Source organism: Eubalaena glacialis, chromosome 2 (genome assembly GCF_028564815.1).
Source record: "Eubalaena glacialis isolate mEubGla1 chromosome 2, mEubGla1.1.hap2.+ XY, whole genome shotgun sequence".
In the NCBI taxonomy this organism is placed as follows: domain Eukaryota; kingdom Metazoa; phylum Chordata; class Mammalia; order Artiodactyla; family Balaenidae; genus Eubalaena; species Eubalaena glacialis.
Window position 1 is genome coordinate 28,776,001 of NC_083717.1, and position 27,671 is coordinate 28,803,671.

Below are 27,671 nucleotides of genomic sequence, written 5' to 3' on the forward strand. Positions count from 1 at the left end.
CCCAACCTTCATGAAATCTCATGGAAATAAATGTGTAGAAGGTAAGCAGACAGATTTATAATAACAAACAGAACTGGAGTGGGAATAAACTTCTGCAGGCAGAAGGGTGGTTGTCAGCGAGCAGGGAATGAGATGAAACGGAAAAGGAGGAACACAGCTCAGAATATACTTCAAGGATCTTCAACAGAGGTGGTTACCACTCACCCTGAAAGAACCCGGGAGAAGTTCACAAGCCATATTAGTAGTCATGCAGGACCATATTAGGAGGTCCCTTAGTTGGTTAAAAGAACTCTCAAAAATATAGGCAGAGTTAAGCTTAACAGAGAGATGTTACTCGATGTTACCTATGCATCTGCAGCTGCATGTGTTGAACGGTCTTCTTTGACTACAGAGTTCTTAAAAGAATCAATGACCTTTGAAGTCAATCCTGACACATCTTCAGCAGATTTATGTCCTTTGGGCTCCACGGCGTCATTGTATACCATGGTGGATGATAATTGTCAACAAACGTATTTTGCAGGGTGCATATTCATCTGTGTGTTTTCTAGCAGATACATAGTGCTTAATTTTTCACTAAGCATATGGTTTCATTTTTAGCTCATTGCTGTCCAAAGAATGTATTAAATAAATCACTGTAGGTTTATAGCAGATAATAAATGACAATGCTGTTGTATTCAGAATGTCAGATTATCTTAAATGCATTAGATAAGCTTCTACCTGCCTACCTATTTTAAGGTAAGTTAACCCACAATTCCTTGACTACCTATGCCCTCTGGATGCATTTCACAGGCTTCCACATGGATCAAGCACATGGGGTGACCAGCTGGAGGCGCTGCAGCCCAAATAGTGGCTGTAGAATCTGGGGAATGGGGAGAAAAGACCATTACTAATGATTTTTCAGATTTAATCAAGAATTAAGGGGGGTCTGGGCAAGATGGCGGAAGAGTAAGACGCGGAGATCACCTTCCTTCCCACAGATACAGTAGTAATACATCTACACGTGGAACTGCTCCTACAGAACACCCACTGAACGCTGGCAGAAGACGTCAGACCTCCCAAAAGGCAAGAAAATCCCCACGTACTTGGGTAGGGCAAAAGAAAAAAGAAATAACAGAGACAAAAGAATAGGGACGGGACCTGCACCAGTGGGAGGGAGCTGTGAAGGAGGAAAGGTTTCCACACACTAGGAAGCCCCTTCGCAGGCGGAGACTGCGGGTGGCAGAGGGGGAAAGCTTCGGAGCCACGGAGGAGAGCGCAGCCACAGGGGTGCGGAGGGCAAAGCGGAGAGATTCCCGCACAGAGGATCGGTGCCGAGCAGCACTCACCAGCCCGAGAGGCTTGTCTGCTCACCCGCCGGGGCGGGCGGGGGCTGGGAGCTGAGGCTTGGGCTTCGGTCGGATCGCAGGGAGAGGACTGGGGTTGGCGGCGTGAACACAGCCTGAAGGGGTTAGCGCACCACAGCTAGCCGGGAGGGAGCCCGGGAAAAAGTCTGCAGCTGCCGAAGAGGCAAGAGACTTTTTCTTGCCTCTTTGTTTCACGGCGCGCAAGGAGAGGGGATTCAGAGCGCCGCCTAAACGAACTCCAGAGACGGGCGTGAGCCGTGGCTATCAGCGCGGACCCCAGAGATGGGCATGAGACGCTAAGGCTGCTGCTGCCGCCACCAAGAAGCCTGTGTGTGAGCACAGGTCACTCTCCACACCGCCCCTCCCGGGAGCCAGTGCAGCCCGCCATGGCCAGGCTCCCGTGATCCGGGGACAACTGCCCCGGGAGAACGCACGGCGCGCCTCAGGTTGCTGCAACGTCATGCCAGCTTCTGCCGCCGCAGGTTCGCCCCGCCTCCTCCGTACCGCTCCCTCCCCCCGGCCTGACTGAGCCAGAGCCCCCGAATCAGCTGCTCCTTTAACCCCGTTCTGTCTGGGCGGGGAACAGACGCCCTCAGGCGACCTACATGCAGAGGCGGGTCCAAATCCAAAGCTGAACCCCGGGAGCTGTACGAACAAAGAAGAGAAAGGGAAATCTCTCCCAGCAGCCTCAGAAGCAGCGGATTAAAGCTCCACAAACAACTTGATGTGCCTGCATCTGTTGAATACCTGAATAGACAACGAATCATCCCAAATTTAGGAGGTGGACTTTGGGAGCAGGATATATTAATTTTTCCCCTTTTCCTTTTTTTGTGAGTGTATATGTGTATGCTTCTGGGTGAGATTTTGTCTGTATAGCTTTGCTCTCACCGTTAGTCCTAGGGTTAGGTCCGTCCGTTTTATTTTTTTTATTTTTTATTTTTTACTTAAAAAATTTTTTTTCCCTAATAAATGTTTTCTTAATAATTTTTTCCTTATTTTCTATTTTTAAAAAATTTAAAAAATTTTTTAAATAAGTTTTTTCATATTTTTTATTTTAAAAAATTAAAAATTTTTTTAATAAATTTTTTTCTTAATAATTTTTTTCTTATTTTTTATTATAATAGCTTTATTTTATTTTATTTTATCCTCTTTCTTTCTATTTTTTCTCCCTTTTACTCTGAGCCGTGTGGATGAAAGGCTCTTGGTGCTCCAGCCAGGCATCAGGGCTGTGCCTCTGAGGTGGGAGAGCCAACTTCAGGACACTGCTCCACAAGAGACCTCCCAGCTCCACGTAATACCAAACGGCGAAAATCTCTCAGAGATTGCCATCTCAACATCAAGACCCAGCTTCACTCAACGACCAGCAAGCTACAGTGCTGGACACCCTATGCCAAACAACTAGCAAGACAGGAACACAGCCCCATCCATTAGCAGAGAGGCTGCCTAAAATCATAATAAGGCCACAAACACCCCAAAACACACCACCAGACGTGGACGTGTCCACCAGAAAGACAAGATCCAACCTCATCCACCAGAACACAGGCACTAGTCCCCTCCACCAGGAAGCCTACACAACCCACTGAACCAACCTTAGCCACTGGGGACAGATACCAAAAACAACGGGAACTACGAACCTGCAGCCTGTGAAAAGGAGACCCCAAACACAGTAAGATAAGCAAAATGAGAAGACAAAAACACACACAGCAGGTGAAGGAGCAGGGTCAAAACACACCAGACCTAACAAATGAAGAGGAAATAGGCAGTCTACCTGAAAAAGAATTCAGAATAATGATACTAAGGATGATCCAAAATCTTGGAAATAGAATAGACAAAATGCAAGAAACACTTAAAAAGGCCGTAGAAGAACTAAAGAGGAACCAAGCAATGATGAAAACACAATAAATGAAATTAAAAATACTCTAGACGGGATCAATAGCAGAATAACTGAGGCAGAAGAACGGATAAGTGACCTGGAAGATAAAATAGTGGAAATAACTACTGCAGAGCAGGATAAAGAAAAAGGAATGAAAAGAACAGAGGACAGTCTCAGAGACCTCTGGGACAACATTAAACGCACCAACATTTGAATCATAGGGGTCCCAGAAGAAGAAGAGAAAAAGAAAGGGACTGAGAAAATATTTGAAGAGATTATAGTTGAAAACTTCCCTAATATGGGAAAGGAAATAGTTAATCAAGTCCTGGAAGCACAGAGAGTCCCATACAGGATAAATCCAAGGAGAAACACACCAAGACACATATTAATCAAACTATCAAAAATTAAATATAAAGAAAACATATTAAAAGCAGCAAGGGAAAAACAACAAATAACACACAAGGGAATCCCCATCAGGTTAACAGCTGATCTTTCAGCAGAAACTCTGCAAGCCAGAAGGGAGTGGCAGGATATACTTAAAGTGATGAAGGAGAAAAACCTACAACCAAGGTTACTCTACCCAGCAAGGATCTCATTCAGATTTGATGGAGAAATTAAAACCTTTACAGACAAGCAAAAGCTGAGAGAGTTCAGCACCACCAAACCAGCTTTACAACAAATGCTAAAGGAACTTCTCTAGGCAAGAAACACAAGAGAAGGAAAACACCTACAATAACAAACCCAAAACTTTTAAGAAAATGGGAATAGGAAAATACATATCGATAATTACCTTAAATGTAAATGGATTAAATGCTCCCACCAAAAGACACAGACTGGCTGAATGGATACAAAAACAAGACCCATATATATGCTGTCTACAAGAGACCCACTTCAGACCTAGAGACACATACAGACTGAAAAGTGAGGGGATGGAAAAAGATATTCCATGCAAATGGAAAACAAAAGAAAGCTGGAGTAGCAATTCTCATATCAGACAAAATAGACTTTAAAATAAAGACTATTACAAGAGACAAAGAAGGACACTATATAATGATCAAGGGATCGATCCAAGAGGAAGGTATAACAATTGTAAATATTTATGCACCCAACATAGGAGCACCTCAATACATAAGGCAAATACTAACAGCCATAAAAGGGGAAATCGACAGTAACACAATCATAGTAGGGGACTTTAACACCCCACTTTCACCAATGGACAGATCATCCAAAATGAAAATAAATAAGGAAACACAAGCTTTAAATGATACATTAAACAAGATGGACTTAATTGATATTTATAGGACATGCCACCCAAAAACAACAGAATACACATTTTTCTCAAGTGCTCATGGAACATTCTCCAGGATAGATCATATCTTGGGTCACAAATCAAGCCTTGGTAAATTTAAAAAAATTGAAATCGTATCAAGTATCTTTTCCGACCACAACGCTATGAGACTAGATATCAATTACAGGAAAAGATCTGTAAAAAATACAAACACATGGAGGCTACACAATATACTACTTAATAACGAAGTGATCACTGAAGAAATCAAAGAGGAAATCAAAAAATACCTAGAAACAAATGACAGTGGAGACACGACAACCCAAAACCTATGGGATGCAGCAAAAGCAGTTCTAAGAGGGAAGTTTATAGCAATACAAGCCTACATCAAGAAACAGGAAACATCTCGAATAAACAACCTAACCTTGCACCTGAAGCAATTAGAGAAAGAAGAACAAAAAAACCCCAAAGCTAGCAGAAGGAAAGAAATCATAAAGATCAGATCAGAAATAAATGAAAAAGAAATGAAGGAAACAATAGCAAAAATCAATGAAACTAAAAGCTGGTTCTTTGAGAAGATAAACAAAATTGATAAACCATTAGCCAGACTCATCAAGAGAAAAAGGGAGAAGACTCAAATCAATAGAATTAGAAATGAAAAAGGAGAAGTAACCACTGACACTGCAGAAATACAAACGATCATTAGAGATTACTACAAGCAACTCTATGCCAATAAAATGGACAACCTGGAAGAAATGGACAGATTCTTAGAAATGCACAACCTGCCAAGACTGAACAAGGAAAAAATAGAAAATATGAACAGACCAATCACAAGCACTGAAATTGAAACTGTGAGTAAAAATCCTCCAACACACAAAAGCCCAGGACCAGATGGCTTCACAGGCGAATTCTATCAAACATTTAGAGAAGAGCTAACACCTATCCTTCTCAAACTCTTCCAAAATATTGCAGAGGGAGGAACACTCCCCAACTCATTCTACGAGGCCACCATCACCCTGATACCAAAACCAGACAAAGATGTCACAAAGAAAGAAAACTACAGGCCAATATCACTGATGAACATAGATGCAAAAATCCTCAACAAAATACTAGCAAACAGAATCCAACAGCACATTAAAAGGATTATATACCATGATCAAGTGGGGTTTATTCCAGGAATGCAAGGATTCTTCAATATACGCAAATCAATCAACGTGATACATCATATTAACAAATTGAAGGAGAAAAACCATATGATCATCTCAATAGATGCAGAGAAAGCTTTCGACAAAAGTCAACACCCATTTATGATAAAAGCCCTGCGGAAAGTAGGCATAGAGGGAACTTTCCTCAACATAATAAAGGCCATATATGACAAACCCACAGCCAACATTGTCCTCAATGGTGAAAAACTGAAACCATTTCCACTAAGATCAGGAACAAGACAAGGTTGCCCACTCTCACCACTATTATTCAACATAGTTTTGGAAGTGTTAGCCACAGCAATCAGACAAGAAAAAGAAATAAAAGGAATCCAAACCGGAAAAGAAGAAGTAAAACTGTCACTGTTTGCAGATGACATGATACTATACATAGAGAATCCTAAAGATGCTACCAGAAAACTACTAGAGCTAATCAATGAATTTGGTAAAGTAGCAGGATACAAAATTAATGCACAGAAATCTCTTGCATTCCTATATACTAATGATGAAAAATCTGAAAGTGAAATTAAGAAAACACTCCCATTTACCATTGCAACAAAAAGAATAAAATATCTAGGAATAAACCTACCTAAGGAGACAAAAGACCTGTATGCAGAAAATTATAGGACACTGATGAAAGAAATTAAAGATGATACAAATAGATGGAGAGATATACCATGTTCTTGGATTGGGAGAATCAACATTGTGAAAATGACTCTGCTACCCAAAGCAATCTACAGATTCAATGCAATCCCTACCAAACTACCACTGGCATTTTTCACAGAACTAGAACAAAAAATTTCACAATTTGTATGGAAACACAAAAGACCCCGAATAGCCAAAGCAATCTTGAGAACGAAAAATGGAGCTGGAGGAATCAGGCTCCCTGACTTCAGACTATATTACAAAGCTACAGTAATCAAGACAGTTTGGTACTGGCACCAAAACAGAAATATAGATCAATGGAACAGGATAGAAAGCCCAGAGATAAGCCCACGCACATATGGTCACCTTATCTTTGATAAAGGAGGCAAGCATATACAGTGGAGAAAAGACAGCCTCTTCAATAAGTGGTGCTGGGAAAATTGGACAGGTACATGTAAAAGTATGAAATTAGAACACTCCCTGACACCATACACAAAAATAAACTCAAAATGGATTAAAGACCTAAGTGTAAGGCCAGACACTATCAAACTCTTAGAGGAAAACATAGGCAGAACACTCTATGACATAAATCACAGCAAGATCCTTTTTGACCCAGCTCCTAGAGAAATGGAAATAAAAACACAAATAAACAAATGGGACCTAATGAAACTTAAAAGCTTTTGCACAGCAAAGGAAACCATAAACAAGACCAAAAGACAACCCTCAGAATGGGAGAAAATATTTGCAAATGAAGCAACTGACAAAGGATTAATCTCCAAGATTTACAAGCAGCTCATGCAGCTCAATAACAAAAAAAAAACAACCCAATCCAAAAATGGGCAGAAGACCTAAATAGACATTTCTCCAAAGAAGCTATACAGATTGCCAACAGACACATGAAAGAATGCTCAACATCATTAATCATTAGAGAAATGCAAATCAAAACTACAATGAGGTATCATCTCACACCGGTCAGAATGGCCATCATTAAAAAATCTAGAAACAATAAATGCTGGAGAGGGTGTGGAGAAAAGGGAACACTCTTGCACTGTTGGTGGGAATGTAAATTGATACAGCCACTATGGAGAACAGTATGGAGGTTCCTTAAAAAACTACAAATAGAACTACCATACGACCCAGCAATCCCACTACTGGGCATATACCCTGAGAAAACCATAATTCAGAAAGAGTCATGTACCAAAATATTCATTGCAGCTCTGTTTACAATAGCCAGGACATGGAAGCAACCTAGGTGTCCATCATCAGATGAATGGATAAAGAAGATGTGGCACATATATACAATGGAATATTACTCAGCCATAAAAAGAAATGAAATGGAGGTATTTGTAATGAGGTGGATGGAGTTAGAGTCTGTCATACAGAGTGAAGTAAGTCAGAAAGAGAAAAAGAAATACAGTATGCTAACACATATATATGGAATCTAAGGGAAAAAAAAAAAAAGGTCATGAAGAACCTAGTGGCAAGACGGGAATAAAGACAGAGACCTACTAGAGAATGGACTTGAGGATATGGGGAGGGGGAGGGGTGAGATGTGACAGGGTGAGAGAGTGGCATGGACATATATACACTACCAAATGTAAAATAGATAGCTAGTGGGAAGCAGCCGCATAGCACAGGGAGATCAGCTCGGTGCTTTGTGACCACCTAGAGGGGTGGGAGAGGGAGGGTGGGAGGGAGGGAGATGCAAGAGGGAAGAGATATGGGAACATATGTATATGTATAACTGATTCACTTTGTTATAAAGCAGAAACTAACACACCATTGTAAAGCAATTATACTTCAATAAAGATGTTTAAAAAAAAAAAAAAAGAATTAACAGTAAGATCTTCCTTCACAGTAGAAACTGGAACTGCAAATTAGAAATCTACTATACATATCCTACCTTACTTTAATGAAATTTAAAACGGCATGTTATTAAAATAATTTTTTAAATGAAGTGGAGCAAATTCTAAACCAGAAAAGATGTCAGGACAGTAGGCAGAAGCTAGGACGTATGACTACCCTGTGTATAAACATATTAATTAGACTTATAGAGGTAGGCAACCCAAGACTCACAAAGAAATTGTGAAAAAGAAAGTCCTCTTTAGAACAGAGCTAGTAAAAGATAGTGTGTTTTTAGACTCATTAAACATTTTGTTTCTGTATATACAGTGCGTATCTATCTATCTAGCTCTCTATCTACGTATCTATGTATCTATCATCTATTTATCTATCTGCAGATAGATAGATGATAGATAGATAAATAGATGATACAGATACAGACAGAGATGTCGATGTAGATATGGACAGACACACCTATGGTCAGGTTGAAGTAGTGAGACAATGCTTGACTATCATTTGGTAAGTTATCTAGTTATGTGGGTGCCAGATTACCGCATTTTAATTGAGTTGACGAGATCACTGGAAGGAATTCTGAAGAGAGACTTACTAGACTACTAGGCTTGCGCGAGTATGATCTCTCATCGTCTGTCATGTAGAATGGGCCTTATTCCAAGTGATACCCACGTTTTGTTTTATGGAAATGCAAGGGCAGAGACAGAGCACTTCCTTTCTTACTTATTCTTGCCATGTCTAGTGACGTGCTCATTGCCAAAGGGCCATCAATAAACACATGTCCAAACTGGATTGAGCTGCTTCTCCCAGATGATTAAGGACAATTCATAGCCCTAGTTCTTCTGAGAGAGCTGGTCAGATGCCAGAGAGAGAACACCACATGTAAATGAAGGATTCACCTTGGAAAGTAAGGAGTTAAGACACATTTAATTACCTGCCTTGCTAATTTCCATTATCACTCAATGTTACCTGTTCCTTATGAGGAAAAGGAAACAAACACAGTATTAGAAACTATGTCATCCCAATACCTCATACTTTAAGATGATAAAGTTATCATCAGTTAATAATAACTATTAATAACAAGGAAACTTAAATGCATTTATAACTTTTAACTAATTTTGAGCTCAAAACTTCATTTTCCTCAAAGATCTCATATGTCACATATAATATATTGGTGGGAAAAAATTAAAACTTTTCAAAAAATTTTAAATAATAGGTATTATTATTACAATGTGATGAGTCCATTTATTAACGATATTAATTTGAGACATATCAAAATTAATGATGTGTAAAAACAGCTTAAAGCAGCATTCAAATATTGATTTTCTGGGATGTTTTATGTTCTTCATTATTAAGGTCTGTAATGATTATTGGAAATCCTCATTTACTTTAAGAAAACTTCAAAGTTAATAAAGTATGAACCCAGAAATATTCTCGGGTAAATTGCAGCTTAAATAAAAAAGATTGTTCCCTCTTTTAGACAAAACCTAATTATACTGGATTAATTCAGTAAAGTATCTTCCTACCAATATAGAAAACCAACAAAACATATGGCAATATTGACCTGTTTCTCAGTGGTCTTAAAAAGAAATTATCCTAGAATCCCACTAATGCAGACACAAGGTATTATTGCCTAAAATGACCAAGTAAGAGAGAAATATAAGAAGCAGCTTATTTCAGAATTGACATAATCCACCACAAAACACAAAAATAACAATAACCACTCCATGCTAATTCAAAACTTTTGATTTGACCAATGACTATTAATTTTTTTAACAACTTTATTGGAGTATAATTGCTTTACATTGTTGTTAGTTTCTGCTGTATAACAAAGTGAATCAGCTATACGTATAAATATATCCCCATATCCCCTCCCTATTGCGTCTCCCTCCCACCCTCCTTATCCCACTCCTCTAGGTGGCCACAAAGCACCAAGCTGATATCACTGTGCTATACGGTTGCTTCCCACTGACTGGCTATTTACATTTGGTAGTGTATATATGTCAATGGCACTCTCTCACTTCGTCCAAGCTTAACCTTCCCCCTCCCCGTGTCCTCAAGTCCATTCTCTACGTCTGTGTCTTTATTCCTGTCCTGCCCCTAGGTTCTTCAGAACCTTTTTTTTTTTAGATTGCATATATATGTGTTAACATATGGTATTTGTTTTTCTCTTTCTGACTTACTTCACTCTGTGTGACAGACTCTAGGTCCATCCACCTCGCTACAAATAACTCAATTTCATTTCTTTTTATGGCTGAGTAATATTCCATTGTATATATGTGCCACATCTTTTTTTTTTTTAAAGAAATGTTCTTTTTTTAAAAAATTTATTTATTTATGGCTGTGTTGGGTCTTCGTTTCTGTGCAAGGGCTTTCTCTAGTTGTGGCAAGCAGGGGCCACTCTTCATCGTGGTGCGCAGGCCTCTCACTATCGCAGCCTCTCTTGTTGCGGAGCACAGGCTCCAGACGCGCAGGCTCAGTAATTGTGGCTCACGGGCCCAGTTGCTCTGCGGCATGTGGGATCTTCCCAGACCAGGGCTTGGACCCGTGTCCCCTGCATTGGCAGGCAGATTCTCAACCACTGCACCACCAGGGAAGCCCCCACATCTTCTTTATCCATTCATCTGTCGATGGACCCTTAGGTTGCTTCCATGTCCTGGCTATTGTAAATAGAGCTGCAATGAACATTTTGGTACATGACTCTTTTTGAATTATGGTTTTCTCAGGGTATATGCCCAGTAGTGGGATTACTGGGTCATACGGTAGTTCTATTTTTAGTTTTTTAAGGAACCTCCGTACTGTTCTCCATAGTGGCTGTATCAATTTACATTCCCACCAACAGTGCAAGAGTGTTCCCTTTTCTCCACACCCTCTCCAGCATTTATTGTTTCTAGATTTTTTGATGATGGCCATTCTGACAGGTGTGAGATGATATCTTATTGTAGTTTTGATTTGCATTTCTCTAATGATTAATGATGTTGAGCATTCTTTCATGTGTTTGTTTGCAATCTGTATATCTTCTTTGGAGAAATGTCTATTTAGGTCTTCTGCCCATTTTTGGATTGGGTTGTTTGTTTTTCTGATATTGAGCTGCATGAGCTGCTTGTAAATTTTGGAGATTAATCCTTTGTCAGTTGCTTCATTTGTAAATATTTTCTCCCATTCTGAGGGTTGTTTTTTTGTCTTGCTTATGGTTTCCTTTGCTGTGCAAAAGCTTTTAAGTTTCATTAGGTCCCATTTGTTTATCTTTGTTTTTATTTCCATTTCTCTAGGAGCTGGGTCAAAAAGGATCTTGCTGTGATTTATGAAATAGAGTTTTCTGCCTATGTTTTCCTCTAAGAGTTTGATAGTGTCTGGCCTTACATTTAGGTGTTAACACCATACACAAAAATAAACTCTAGGTATGCTCTGATTTCCTCTTTGATTTCTTCAGTGATCTTGTGGTTATTTAATAGTGTACTGGTTAGCTGCCATGTGTTTTTAGTTTTTAAAGATTTTTTCCTGTGATTGATATCTAGTTTCACAGAGTTGTGGTTGGAAAAGATACTTGATATGATTTCAATACTCTTAAATTTACCGAGGCTTGATTTGTGTCCCAAGATATCATCTATCCTGGAGAATGTTCCATGAGCACTTGAGAAGAAAGTGTATTCTGTTGTGTCCTATAAATATCAATTAAGTCCATCTTGTTTAATGTGTCATTTAAAGCTTTTGTTTCCCTATTTATTTTCATTTTGGATCATCTGTCCATTGGTGAATGTGGGGTGTTAAAGTCTCCTACTATGATTGTGTTACTGTCGATTTCCCCTTTTATGGCTGTTAGCATTTGTCTTATGTATTGAGGTGCTACTATGTTGGGTGCATAAATATTTACAATTGTCATATCTTCTACTTGGATTGATCCCTTGATCATTATGTTATGTCCTTCTTTGTCTCTTGTAATAGTCTTTATATAAAGTCTATTTTGCCTGTTATGAGAATTGCTTCTCCAGTTTTCTTTTGATTTCCCTTTGCACGGAATATCTTTTTCCATCCTCTCACTTTCAGTCTGTATATGTCCCTAGGTCTGAAGTGGGTCTCTTGTTGACTGCATATATATGGGTCTTGTTTTTGTATCCATTCAGCCAGTCTATGTCTTTTGGTTGGAGCATTTAATCCATGTACATTTAAGGTAATTATCGATATGTATGTTCCTATTACCATTTTCTTAATTGTTTTGGGTTTGTTTCTGTAGGTCTTTTCCTTCTCTTGTGTTTCCTGCCTAGAGAAGTTCCTTTAGCATTTGTTGTAAACCTAGTTTGGTGGTGCTGAATTCTCTTAGATTTTGCTTGTCTCTAAAGCTTTCAATTTCTCCGTCGAATCTGAAAGAGATCCTTGCTGGGTAGAGTAATCTTGGTTGTAGGTTTTTCCCTTTCATCACTTTAAATATGTCCTGCCACTCCCTTCTGGCTTGCAGAGTTTCTGCTGAAAGGTCAGCTGTTAATCTTATGGGGATTCCCTTGTGTGTTATTTGTTGCTTTTCCCTTGCTGCTTTTAATATTTTTTCTTTGTATTTAAGTTTTGATAGTTTGATTAATATGTGTCTTGGCGTTTTTCTCCTTGGATTTATCCTGTATGGGTCTCCCTGCACTTCCAGGACTTGACTGACCATTTCCTTTCCCATGTTAGGGAAGTTTTCAGCTATAATATCTTCAAATATCTTCTCAGTCCCTTTCTTTTTCTCTTCTTCTTCTGGGACCCCTATCATTCAAATGTCAGTCGTTTAATGTTGTCCCAGAGGTCTCTGATACTGTCCTCAATTCTTTTCATTCTTTTTTCTTTATTCTGCTCTGTGGTAGTTATTTCCACTATTTTATCTTCCAGGTCACTTATTCGTTCTTCTGCCTCAGTATTCTGCTATTGATTCCTTCTAGAGAGTTTTTAATTTCATTTTTTGTGTTGTTCATCATTGTTTGCTCTTTAGTTCTTCTAGGTCCTTGTTAAACGTTTCTTGTATTTTCTCCATTCTATTTCCAAGATTCTGGATCATCTTTACTATCATTACTCAGTTCTTTTTCAGGTAGACTGCCTATTTCCTCTTCATTTCTTTGATCTGGTGAGTTTTTACCTTGCTCCTTCATCTGCTGCGTATTTCTCTGTATTCTCATTTTGCTTAACTTACTGTGTTTAGGGTCTCCTTTTCGCAGGCTGCAGGTTCATAGTTCCCATTGTTTTTGGTGTCTGCACGCAGTGGGTAAGGTTGGTTCGGTGGCTTGTGTACGCTTCCTGATGGAGGGGACTGGTGTCTGTGTTCTGGTGGATGAGGCTGGATCTTGTCTTTCTGGTGGGCAGGACTGCATCTGGTTGTGTGTTTTGGGGTGTCTGTGAACTTATGATTTTAGGCAGCCTCTCTGCTAATGGGTGGGGTTGTGTTCCTGTCTTGCTAGTTTTTTGGCATGGGGTGTCCAGCCCTGGAGCTTGCTGGTTGTTGAGTGGAGCTGGGTCTTAGCGTTGAGACAGAGATCTCTGGGAGAGCTCTCACCGATTGATATTACTTGGGGCCGGGAGGTCTCTGGTGGTCCAATGTCCTGAACTCAGCTCTCCCACCTCAGAGGCTTAGGCCTGACACTCGGCCACAGCACCAAGAGCCTGTCAGCCAGACGGCCAGGTACGTGGGGAGTTTCTTGCTTTTTGGGAAGTCTGAGGTCCTCTGCCAGCATTCAGTAGGTGTTCTGTAGGAGTTGTTCCACATGTAGGTGTATTTTTGATGTATTTGTGGGGAGGAAGGTGATCTTCATGTCTTACTCCTACGTCATCTTGAAGGTCCTCCTATTAATTTTAATTTAAAGAATTTTGAGAAATCATACAGTGGATAGATATGCAGGCTATATACGACAATGTTTATTCTACTTCCAATAGTCACTGAAAAAAAACCTCCAAAAAGGTTGTAATTTCTAGCCATGGATAGAAATAAAGAGGACTTGACTAAGTTTTTTACTCACTTTGGTGACTTTTCAAGAAAAGATATTCAGTGTATATTCAGTTGCCACTGGATGCCATATTCAAAATAAAGAGACTCTCTTCTATTATCTGTACTCTAAAATTATAAGTGTGGTAAATAAAAAAGCACATAAAAAATTATCAAAGTAAAACCAAACCAAAAAACCAAACCAGAACAACAACAAAGCCACATACCAACAACGAGCAGATGTTTACCAGGTTAAGAACAACACCGAATAATGCCACTAGAAATATGGACCAAGATATGCATGGTTAGTGAACACAGTATGAGAAGGAACTTCATTTTTCTACTGGAAATCAACTGCCTCAGATTCCAGACTGCAGTCATCAAATTGTATAATTTTCCCAACAGCACCTGGCCCTGGACTGGCTGCTGCAGCCAAAGCCGTGACTCTACAACAGAAACGATTTATAAAAGGATAAAGCAAGCATCCAAGGTGGGGTGGGCAGAGACTGGCTGTTTTAAAAGATTTTAATAATACTTTTACAGGTCTTAACATAATTGTAGCATTACCATTCATGCTCTATAGTTAAGTAAATGTCACATTTGTACTGGGCTCCTTTTTAAAGCCCAATGGGGCGTTTTATCTTTCCCTAATGTAGCACCACTATAATGCCTATTCTTCATTACTGTTAATACACACAGAAAATGTATGTTGTACCAGATCTGAAGGTGTTATTACCAAGTGAATTATATTAATAATCCCCAGATAAAGTTTTCCCAAATAGCAGGGAACTGCATATTTTATAAATGACACCTCTTAAAATTGAACTATAGACCATGTGTATTCAGACAAATGAAATGTGATAGATAATGTATCCAGAGGAATGGTCAAACGTTTAACACAGGTTTGTTCAGACATGTAGTAAAACACTATATTTGATGAAGTTGGCATACATTACATAAGAACAGTAACTGAATTTTTAATAATGGAATAATTTCACACAAATCATTGCAAATCTGTCTTGCATCCCTTCTTTCCCTTCAATTCCCTCAGACTGCTGTTAACAGTATTTTAAAATTACAGTATGCATAAGAATACCATGAAAACCATCAAAGAGAATATGATAGCAACATGGGGAGGAAATGGAGATGCTGAACACAAGTCCAGTCTTGAAACAGGAAGTCATATGCCCCGTCTGAACTGGTCCTGAAAACACAGAATGAAAGCATTCCCAATTTGAGGCTTCAGCAGAGCGCACTAGTACATGGTAAGAAAAGAGTCACCAAAAGTAAAGAATACAGAATAGAGGCACTTTGTGAGACCTCTACCTTCTCCTGTCCTAACACATTTGTGCATTTCACCATTTCATAATGGAAGAAAAATGTCTTTTGGGCACAGTTAATATTTTTTTCAAAAATTGAGAAAGCCTGTCAAGATGGTGTTATGTACTGGGTAAGACTGGAATTCATGAAACGGGAAGGGTGCATTTGATGAGTTGAAATTTGAGCCTCCTTTTACCATACTTAGTTTAGAGCAACCATATGGGGCAGAACAATCAGAAGAACATTAGGTTTGGAACACAATCATGAAAGAAAGGAAACATCTGTTCTTTAGGGAACTAACATGATGTATCAGTCAAGATGTGCATAGTTAGCTGCAGTAACAAAAATTCCCAAATCTCAATGAATTTTTACAACAAAAGTGTATGTATGCTCAATGCATGCTTTCCATTGTCAAGCAAGAAAAAGGAATATGGAAAATGCTTCCTAGCTCTAACGTGACCCCTTGGAAGTGACATCCTTTGTATTTGTTCACATTTAATTGGTCAAGCAATTCACATGGCTGCACCCAACCTCAAGGGTGACAGGTATCATTGTAAATTTGTGAACAGCCCAGATACGCTTCACACAAGGAATGTCAATACTGCTTCTCAGTGGACTGCAGAGATGCTCCCTCCTCTCCCCTCCTCTCCTCTCTCTCCCCTCCCCTCTCCTTTCCTCCTCCTTTCCATCACTTACAAAATATGATAGTTTAACGGTGGAAGGCAGAAGAGTAAATAGAAAGACAAATCATTTGTAACAAAATTCACAGTTTTTCCTGTGACACAAATTCCCCCTGCTTATCTGAGCATCATGAAAATGGTGGCTGACCAGCAGCATTCATTTATTGCTTAACAAACTGTCATTGTAAGACCTGAATTTAAAAAGAAAGAACAATATAGGCATACTTAGCCATCAAAGGTCTCCAAATTGATCTGAGTATGTCTATAAATATCTAGTGCCATTCACTGGACTCTGTAACTCACTTGGTGGGTTGATTTTATAATCACCATTCATTTTTGGTAATTCTCCCCCAGGCAATTTCTTGTGGCCACGACTGTCCTGGTGCAGTCATTCTTGCAATGTACAGTGGCCACCTACTGCCCTCTGGGGTTCCCACCTCTGCCCGCCGTGCAGATTCCCAATGATTCGGGTCCCTCTGAGACTCTAAGCATCCTGGTTAGTCCCACACAGTGCCTTGCCCAGGTCTCCTCAGAACTGGGCTCTTGCTCTTCCTCAAAGCATCCACTTACCATCTAGTAACAGTATAAAACATGTGTTTATGTTTGAATCTGTGATGGATGCACTAAATGTTTTAACTATATTTAACATATGTGGTTATGGTTCAAAACAATCTAATCTCTGTTAAAGTTCAAGATCATGAGTCATGCTAACCCTTTTACACAGACTCAGACTGTGGGAGGTTCATTAGAAATCAACTGACAGCATCCCATGCCTTCACTAGAAAAGCTAGAAAAGTCTCAGAGATGAAGAGCTTTTCTTCTTCTTTTTCAAAATGTTAGAGGAAAGAAAAAAAAAAACAAACAACGAAACCATACTCCTGGAAAAAAGAAGACTGCTCAGCAGAAAATAATTTCTGTAAGAGTTAAGAACTGAACCATATGAAATCAAAAGTTGTGTTTCTTAGTAACAGCGACTAGAAATGTTGTGCTGTTGCTATGTGTCAACACTGGGACTCTTTTTTCAAAAACAACCAAGAATAAACTGAGCTAGAAACAAGTTAAATTAAATTGAAGAAAATTAAAGGTTACAATAAATTTTTTATTAGTGAAGAGTTTGGAGAAGAGAATGGAGAAGAATCTAAGCTAGGAGAAGCATGTGTCCCATCCTTATAAGTACTGACTGGAGTTACTGGTGTGGAGATACCTAAACTCTTCAAACCCTGGAGCCAGGAGTTAGGTAAGATGGAACATAAAAAGAAGTAATGGGGTGATGTTAAAAAAATAACAGGTAATAAGTAAATGTAGGTAATAGAATAATAAACGGCATATAGATGGCAAGCTAGGAGAAAATGTTGCCATAGAAACAGAACTTAAGGAAAGAACGTGTTGATAACTCATCTTGAAAACTCTAGAATGATTAGGCTGAAAAGTGTGGAGGTCACTAACACAGCCATCTTCATCTCACGAATGATATTTCTTACATCTGATATCACCATAGGTCTCCTACACAGATGTAACAGGAATAAGAAGAGACAGCAAACTATAAGGAGAGAAGAAAAAGAAAGACTTTGTGACACACTGATAAGTACAAAGAGAGGGAAAAAGAATTTGTTCTGAAATAACTCACTTTATGCTTGTACACTTACTTAATAACTGCTGCTTAATTTTAATAGACTAGTAATCTTATTATTTTTGAAAAAAGGACATAAACTCTTTGTAGAGATTCAAGTAAGGCATAATATATAAGAAAGAAATAACAAATTACCCCAAATTCCAGTAACAGTTTTACAATTTTTATCAGGCAATTATTAATCAAGCGAATCTCTCTCTCTCTCTCTGTGTGCGTGTGTGTGTGTGTGTGTATGTGTGTGTGTAAATAGAATCTGGAGGATTGCTGGGTAGTGTTAGAGACACAGGGAGAACAATCCTCCACTAAAACATGGAATTGGAGTCTGCATGGTATTTAATACTGTTATTTAATTTTACTTGAAGTCCACATTAGTATAAAACTTAAGTTAAACCGAAAGCATAATTGAACTTCAGGGAAGTGCTTCTTCAAAACAAGATATGTCCTAAGTGGCCATTCTAAGGATAAAAAGAAATATAAGGAAAAACATCATATTTATTTTCTAAGCCATGAATTTTTCAAATACAAAGCACTATATGCTTTTATCATATCCTTGTTTTTCACTATTCCTAATTTCATTAGTGCTTTGGGGAGCAAATGCCTGTTTTGTGCTTTTATTTCAACTCCTTTCTCAGAAATAACTTACTGTATTTTTTCCTGTTTATATATAGTAGTTATTCCTCAATGTTTCTTTTATATAGCCATTATTATTATTATTATTATTTTTTTAAAATAAATTTATTTATTTATTTATTTTTGGCTGTGTTGGGTCTTCGTTTCTGTGCGAGGGCTTTCTCCAGTTGCGGCGAGCGGGGGCCACGCTTCATCGCGGTGCGCGGGCCTCTCACTGTCGCGGCCTCTCTTGTTGCGGAGCACAGGCTCCAGACGCGCAGGCTCAGCAGTTGTGGCTCACGGGCCCAGTTGCTCCGCGGCACGTGGGATCTTCCCAGACCAGGGCTCGAACCCGTGTCCCCTGCATTGGCAGGCAGATTCTTAACCACTGCGCCACCAGGGAAGCCCTAGCCATTATTATTAATATTATTCTCAATGTTTCTTTTATATAGCCATTATCATTATTATATCATTTCAATTTTTTCAAATAAAAATAAGGGTTATGGATTTTAAGTAATTTACTCAAAGACAATAATGAGCTAAGTGAAGGAAAAAAATTCTGGGTTCTATTTTGTCATAAAACTTGTGATATTAACCATGACACTAACATTCCCTTTGAAAAAAAATTTTAATGTAGTCATATGGTGCCTTACATTCAATACAGAAACAATTTATAGTGGATGTGATAACATTATTTACTCCCCTAGGTAATGATGTACAGTGTTAACAAAACATGAATGCTAATACTAATACTATTTATAATAGTAATAATATCTCATTTATTTAAAAAATTATTTCTTGTGGCAGAACTTGAATTGAACTTTTTAATATGAATAGTCCTTCGTTTCATGAGTCAAATTTACAAATAAAGACAATGCTTCTTATAGTCATAATGAAGTCCACTGAATACACATTTAGAATATAAAATTTCACATTGGGACAAGAAATAGATTAAATCTGATATAAAAATTCCATAATAAAGTGAATTTTTCTTACATATTTTAAAATTTCCCTAAAGTTAGTTTGAAATCATTAATTTCTGCACTAGCAAAGACAAAGTCTTCCTATTCCATAACTGTGTCTTCACTCTCCATAGCATGTCCAAGTCATAATTTGTATAAATATGAATTTTATGTTTTATTTTTCTTTGTTATTGTTTGCTACAAAAATAGATAAGTTTGACGTTTAATTTACTAATTAATTGATAATGAAAATGCACAAATTATTAAAAACTAATCCTTTTTAATCATTGTGTTTCTGTCTGATAACACTTAAACCTAATAATTAAAAAATTCCAAAACATTCAAATGGGGTTCATAATACTCTCCTTTTTCCTGCAAATCATGTGAGTGAGACTCTATGAATTCACAAAAAGATGACGATTTTACACAAAATGAGTGAAATTAGTAATCGACATTAAAAATACACTAACTGGGGATCTAATTCTGAAAAGTGCCCTGTTAACTAGACAACAAAACACCCAGATCATGGACTGAGTGCTTGAGATAACTGTGTTGCTGGTGGTTGTAGCTATTTTTTAGTTTTACTTTTTGAAAAGACTCCACCCTAAGTTAATGTTCAATACACTATAACAGTTTATCTAAAATTTAAGCTAATGGTATTTATGTATGAATAATTTGCATGGAAATATCATTTTCCAGTTAGAATAAAAGATATAAAGATGGGTGAACAATTGGATCTATAATTGCAGAAAGACCAAAGTGAGACACAGCTCTTAGAGAAGATTGCTCAGTTCTGCCCCAAACATTTTGTTCAGGTAAATTGAAAAATCCTTCAGGGTGAAATATTTTCATTGCTGCTTTTAAAATATGTAGAATGATGACCAACATATTATATAGTGATTAATAAGTTAGTCTCCTCTTAAATAAAAAGAAATATACAGATAATGGCTTACAAAATCACTTATAAGTCCCTACAAATCTTGTGTTTCAAGACAGAAAAATTATAACTCACTTGCAATTTTCCACTTATGTATAGACTAACTCAAGAATCAAAGAATGTTCACATTTTTATCTATAAATATTTATAATTCTATGGGTCAGTTTATTTTGGTCTTCTGGGCCGGGCTTGGCTGACCCTGTCTGGGCTCAGTGGTACATCTCTGTCCAGCTGTCTGGTCACTGGGAAGAGTCACCTAGGAGGCCCCAACTGAGATGATCATACCCCATGTGGACACTCATTCTCCAGCAGACCATCTGGTTTCCAGATGAAATCAAGAGAACCCTACAAGTCAGCCAGCAGAAGGGAACAAGGCCTGCAGGGACACCCATGCACCATTCTGTCCTCCACACCTGATTCACAGGGTGAGAAAACAGAATCTGCCATGGAATGGAGGAACTGCTCATATTGAGAAGGGCATGGAGACCAGAGGCCATTAATTATGGCCATCAATGCAATCGATCTACCATCACCGGCCCTCTGGCTTCAATTATTCACTTTCTCTCTTGTAAAAATACACTCCTAAGTCCTTCAAAAGTCTCATTCAATCACTGCGTTGGGCTTGAAGTTGAAGACCTTATCATCTTCGTCAGGTTCAGAAGTGGCTCTTCTTCATCCAGGCGTGGTGGTGTGCTCATAAATATTCAACAACTAATTCTCTGGGGGAAAACAGCCCTGATTTGTAGCATCAGTTGAACTCTTTGATGTAAATACTCCCACCACGGCCAATTTCAAGGCACCTATATGAAGTCCCTGCACTGCCAATTTCAAGGCACCCATATGAAGTCCCTGAAGACGAAGCTGAAAAAAAAAAAATATGTGTACCCTGCTGTCTGGAGACAGTCCATGGTCTAGAGACCTGGGAACTGAAAAGACAACTTATTTCCCCCCACACCCCAAACATACAATGATGAGACACAACAACCGCAGCAACAGGCCCAACTGAAGATTGCTTGAAAGGGGGAAGAAAAAAAAAGAGAAAAGAAAAAACACAAAGCAGACTCTGGTCCTGAGAAATTCTGTAATCCTGCAGGGCAAATGCTGACACGATTCCCTTTCTAGGAGGGCATGTGCCTTGATTGGGTCCTGTTTGCCCTGGAAATGGCCCCCATGGTTCTTGGATTCGGTCTTTGAGAAATCTGTCCTTCTTAGCCGTCACCTTTAACGGCTAATTCTGCAGAAACGGTTCATGTTGGCAGCTGAGCAGACAGACTCCTTAGTCCGCTTCCTGCTCAAGGAAAGCTGGGAGCCCAGAGCTCTTTTTGTATTTTGACAATTTCAGTGCCTTTCAGTCCATGTCTGTGGCCCTTGAGCCTGTGAAACTCCCATGAAAAACCTGCAGACTTCTTTGTATCTGATTCAATTTCAATCCATTTGAAAAAAAAGACAAAATCACAATTCTTTTCCAAACAAACTCTCTCTTTAGTCTTGATCTGTGCTCTTCTGGACATGTCAGTCTGTTGGGGGTCAGCCCTTTGAAGTCCTTTGTTTAGTTCAAAGTGTCTATTAGGCACTGCCTCAAATCTTCCAGAGATCGTAACAAAGGTTCTTACTGCCACACCATTGATTTGATCTGTGCCCCAGGCTATATATTATTTTGAGAGCCCTTTGCTGGCTGGAGAGAGATGAAAGATGAGAAACAGCTTTATTTTCCAAACCCACAAGACCAGACATCTATACAACGCCTCTAAATTTGAATTAAAAATTGGCCAGCTCTTTATTTCACTCATCTTGTGGTTTTCAAACCCTCTAATATTCACCTGAAATCAAGCTCTTTCAATATTCTGGCTGGAGGTCCTGTTAGCCAACTCTTAACAGTTCATTAGGTATATTTTCCATCTTCCAAGTTACTGCAAATGACAGAATTGCAATTATTTCTCAAACACATAAGATGGTTCACCATTCTGGAGCCTCCAATGACAATTTCCTCAGTATTTTTCCTCAAAAATTTCCAGTAACTTGCTCACAGTTTTTCTTACATCCCCACCTCCAGTCTAAATGCCAGGTCTGTACATGAAAGATTTTTGTTATGTCAGCACCTTACTCCTCAGAACCAATGTCTGTATCAGTTAGTTATCTAAGGCCATGATGATGCCACATAAGCAACCACAAACCCCACAGTGCTACACAACAATCAACATTGACATTTCCTCCCAAATCTAGGAGTTGGCTGTATGAGTTTGCTCTTCTGGGCTGGGCACAACTTATATTAAAGCTCAAATTTTTTTTATTAATTTTTATTGGAGTATGGTTGCTTTACAATGTTGTGTTAGCCTCCACTGCACAACAAAATGCATCAGCCATACACATACCAATATCCCCTCCCTTTTGGACTTCCCTCCCATTTAGGTTACCACAGTGCATTAGGTCGAGTTCCCTGTGCTATACAGTATGTTCCCATCAGTTGTCTATTTTATACATAGTATCCATAATGTGTATGTGTCAATCCCAGTCTCCCAATTCCTCCTTTCCCCCTTGGTATTCATACATTTGTTCTCTACGTCTGTGTTTCTATCTCTGCTTTGCAAATAAGATCATCTATACCATTTTTCTAGATAACACATATATGCGTTATTATATGATATTTGGTTTTCTCTTTCTGACTTACTTCTCTCTATATGGCACTCTCTAGGTCCATCCACGTCTCTACAAACGACCCAGTTTCATTCCTTTTTATGGCTGAGTAATGTTCCATTGTATATATATATACCACATCTTCTTTATCCATTCCTCTGTTGATGGACATTTAGGTTGCTTCCATGTACTGGCTATTGTAAATAGTGCTGCTATGAACACTGGGGTGCATGTGTTCTCTGGGTATATGCCTAGTAGTGGGATTGTCGGGTCATATGGTAGTTCTACTTTTAGTTTTTTAAGGAACCTCCATACTGTTTTCCATAGTGGCTGTATCAATTTACATTCCCACAGGGTTCCCTTTTCTCCACACCCTCTCCAGCATTTACTGTTTGTAGATTTTTTGATGATAGCCCTTCTGACCAGTGTGAGGTGATACCTCATTGTAGTTTTGATTTGCATTTCAATTGTAACTTGTGAGACTCAAAGAGCTTGAGAATTTTGCCCTGACTTTCAAGTATTAAATCACCAAGAAATTTCTCAGTATTTAGGGCGTGGGGTCCTCACCTCCTTCCTCTCTCCCCACTGCAAAAGGGGATCTGACTTCAGGGTCAGGGTCTGCAGCTTCCCAGTATAAATCCCTCTCTACTCAGCTTCCATTACCCCACAAACACCCAGCCACCTTGGGTTAAACAGAACAGTTCCAGAAGCACTAAATGCATGGTATGAACGAATGAGTGATTCGGGATTATCATTAGTTACTTGTTGGTGAATGAGCTGAGACGGATGACTGGTGGGAAGAAAATGACCACCAGATGGATTTGGGATTCTGGGAATCTCCACTGTTATGGGTTTAATTGTGTCCCATCAAAAGTCCTATGTGAAATTCTAACTCCCCAGAGCTCAGAATGTGACTGCATTTGAAGGCAGTCTTTAAAGAGACAATTGAGTTAATAGGAGGTCATTAGGGTGGGGCCCTAATCCCATATCACTGGTGTCCTTATTAGAGGAGATCAGGACACAAACACGCACAGAGGGATGACCATGGGAGGACACAGAGAGAACACGACAGTCTACACACCAAGGAGAGAGACCTCAAGAGAGATCAACCCTACTAATGGTTTGGTCTCAGTTTCCAGCTGAGGACGGTGAGACAATAATTTCTGATGTTTAAGGCACCCAGTATGAGGTATGTGTTACAGCAGCCCTAGGAAATGAATCCACCTAATATAATTAAGAAGGATAAAGACTGACGAAGGATACATCCTGTTAGGGAAAATTTATGGTTGAAGTCACCATGGTTACACATTGAAATAAAATAGATTGGGTTATCTTGATTTTGGTGCTGGTTTTACAGATGAATACAAAACTGATCAAACTGTACAGCTTAAATATGTGCAGTTAAGTGTACTTTAGAATTGCATACAAATTAAAATAAAATAGACTTTATTTTGCACCCAAAACCAGTGAAGTAAAACATAGTAGCAATAATATTTTGTACTTTTGTCTTTGATACATAAATTAAAAGACAATTACATCCTTGCATGGAATACTCTATTACATTATAAATCTTCTTATTCCTTTATTTTAAAAAATTCCTTTTGCAAATTTTTTTGTACTAGGACTTATTCATGGTATGTTTTATATTTTCTTTTTATCATTTCTTCTGTGTTTTCATTTTTCTTTCTCTTGTTTTGGCTGAGTTGTTAAATAGCTCAATAAACAGTTTTTACTATTTTTATTTCACTATTGGACTGTTTTGATTTATGAGTGAAACATAAGTAAACAAAAATATAATTATCAAAATCAAGAAATATATAATATCCCATTGTGAGACTTTTAGCAAAGTGTTATGCTATGATTCTCTTATACCCATATCCCTATTTTATTAAACTTATCCAGACTTTTAGTGCCAGGTGATTACTCATTTTAATAATATATTTATTATGAAAATGTAATAGCATATTACTAACAATTTCATTATACTTAAAATTACTGTTATCAATTTTTCTAAATTTAACATCAGAAATGTATTCATTTCATTGCTCTTATTCTGTCATGTCAGCCCTTGCCTTTGGCTTTTTTTTCCTGATTCAATTTTAATTTGACAGATTTCAGATGCTTATTTCACAAGTGTCTACTGTTCTAAAAGTGTGTCTATTCCATGTTTGTCTGAAATGTCTTTTTCTTCCCCTCTGAAGCCATGAAGAACATTTTTAACCTGTTCTAAAATGCTCAGATCACAATTCTATAATCTCCTGGTAGTACAAAAACTATTTTACTCTACTGTGGCAGTTCCCATTTTTTAATAACAATAATAAATACATAACTTACATAGGTTTTTGTTTTTGCTGGTCAATGAAATAGAATAGTTATATAAATTGAACTTTCATGGTTTCCTGTGAGGTGTTACCATTATCAGAGTTGATAAGACTGATGCTAATTTGATCTTCCCTTTGTACATAATTTATTTTCTCTATTTGGAATTTTGTTGATTCTTTCTTCATCCTTAAAATTATGCATTTTACTAGAATATGTTTATCTTATTTTCAAATCTCCCCTATACTCAACGAGACATTTCAATTTGGAAAACTGAGTTTACTTTTACCTCAGAAAAGTGTTTTTTCACTGTGTCTTTGATTACCACTTCTCTGATTACTCCATTTTCATCTGGACTTCTTACAGAGATTTACATTTATTCTTTTCCATGGCTCTCAGGTTTTCTCTCATAACATTCATTTTTCTTAATAATTTTACTCCATGTCATAGAGCCATCTCCCAACATGGTCTCCTAACTCAGCATTTAAAATCTTATCAGGGTCCTTATGTTAATCACTCTTTTGGATGCATTTTTGAAGTTATAATTATTTTCACTTCCAATTATTCATTTTTTTACAGTTTTCCTTTTTTTTCATAGCTTTCTACAGTAAGATCTTTTTTATCAAATGGAAAATATGTATAACAGGGTTCCCTTCATGGATTTATGGCAGTGGCAGGAGATGGAGTAGTTTGGCCTCACTCCTTCCAGCTGTTTATTCACTTAAATGTCCACTGATTTTTCATCGCATGCTCAGTATTAACAGCAAAGTTATAGAATGGATGTGTCTGCATGGTGTTAGCAGACAATAGGACAGTCAGCTAGAGGTTGGCCTGAAGATAACAAGCAGGAAGCAATGCCAATCTTTTGAGTTGCACCAGTAGTAAATGGGCTTGCAATTCTGCTCTTTTGGTGAAATGAAAGGCCACTAGTTTTACCATCTTCTCCCAGACATGGCAAATGGCTGAAGCCAGGCTCTTCTGAGGAACTTGGTGGGGGGATCTCCTTGCTACTCAGTCTGGTCACCTGTCAAGGGCTGTGGCTAAGAGAACAAAGTCCTGGCTGCAGAACCAGCCAAGCAGAGGGGACGTTCACAGCACTGTTGCTGATTCCTGGGTGCTGGTGGCAGGACTAGATGCATACGCCTCACAGAGCCCTTGGTAATTCCATCTCCATGGAGAAGCAAAGCTTCCTGCACACACAGTGGGCCTTGGTAAAGCTGCCTTGTTGCATGAGGTGCCCCGACGGGCAGAGGGATGGAGTGATGGCCACATGTATGCATCGCCATCCTAGAAGTTCCTGAAGTAGACACTGGAATGTTTTCTCAGTGGCTGCTCCAGGACAGAGAGCATTGCACGAAGGCATCTAGAGGGGATTTGGTGTAGGATGAGAGAGATAAAGAAGTATATAAGTAGCAATTAATTCTAAAGCAAAAACTCACAATTTTCTGGATGATTCACCTTCTCAATTTGAGTATCCGTGAAAAGGACGTAAGCATGGATTGTGAAGATCTCACAACATTTTTTCGGTGATATTTGTTTCTTCAGTCTGGGTCATAGAAACTTAACCAACATCTGAAATAACCTTTAGCTACTATGACTTTCCAAATCCCAAATTTGGACACCTGGGGTTGCTATCAAGGCCTGAGACCAGGTTTATTCTTCAGTCATTCAAACACTTGGGTCTTTGACACACTAAAATTTTGGCAGGACATAGAGTGAAAAGGTACCCACACTAAAGAACCTTAAAGGAGTTTCATGGAAAAGGTTCAGTGGCAGAAATGGGGCATACAGGGAGGGCTCTGGGGAACAAGGGTGAGTTTCTGCCTCTGCTCTTTATGTGCCTTCTTTGAACTTCAGCTACTGCTTGGAAGCTGTTTAGTAATGAAAGAGGGCATTGATTTCAAATCTGTTTGCTGTTGGTTGACATAAATATGTATAATTTTTGGTTTGCATTACTTTGAGTCATTCTTAGATTTTAGCACTAAACAAAGTGCTTTCATCAAGTTATTTCTATGAGAATTGAAATAGATATCTAAATGTGGCAACTCATTTTGCATACTGTATGAATATATTTCTTATTTAATTTGGCAATTCGATGATATGATAGTTCCTATTTAACTGGTAAGCTCAAAGCCTAGAATTTCCTATGCTTAAAGCACAATGGCGAGAATGGTAAGGGTATGTGTTCGTTTTTACAGCAGGATTCTGTATGTTTTAACCTAATCATGTTTAATTCTTTCTATGCAAAATTATATAGTGCAGGGCATTTGGAGATATCAGAAACCTAGGAGTAAATGTGCTTTAAATGTAGACAGTAACAAAACTGAGCTAAAAATGAAGAGTTTGGGTCTGTTTTACGTCCAAAAAGAGAAGCACTGAAGCTGGCAAAAACAGCATGATTTCAAAATGTATGCTAAATACTAATTTGTGT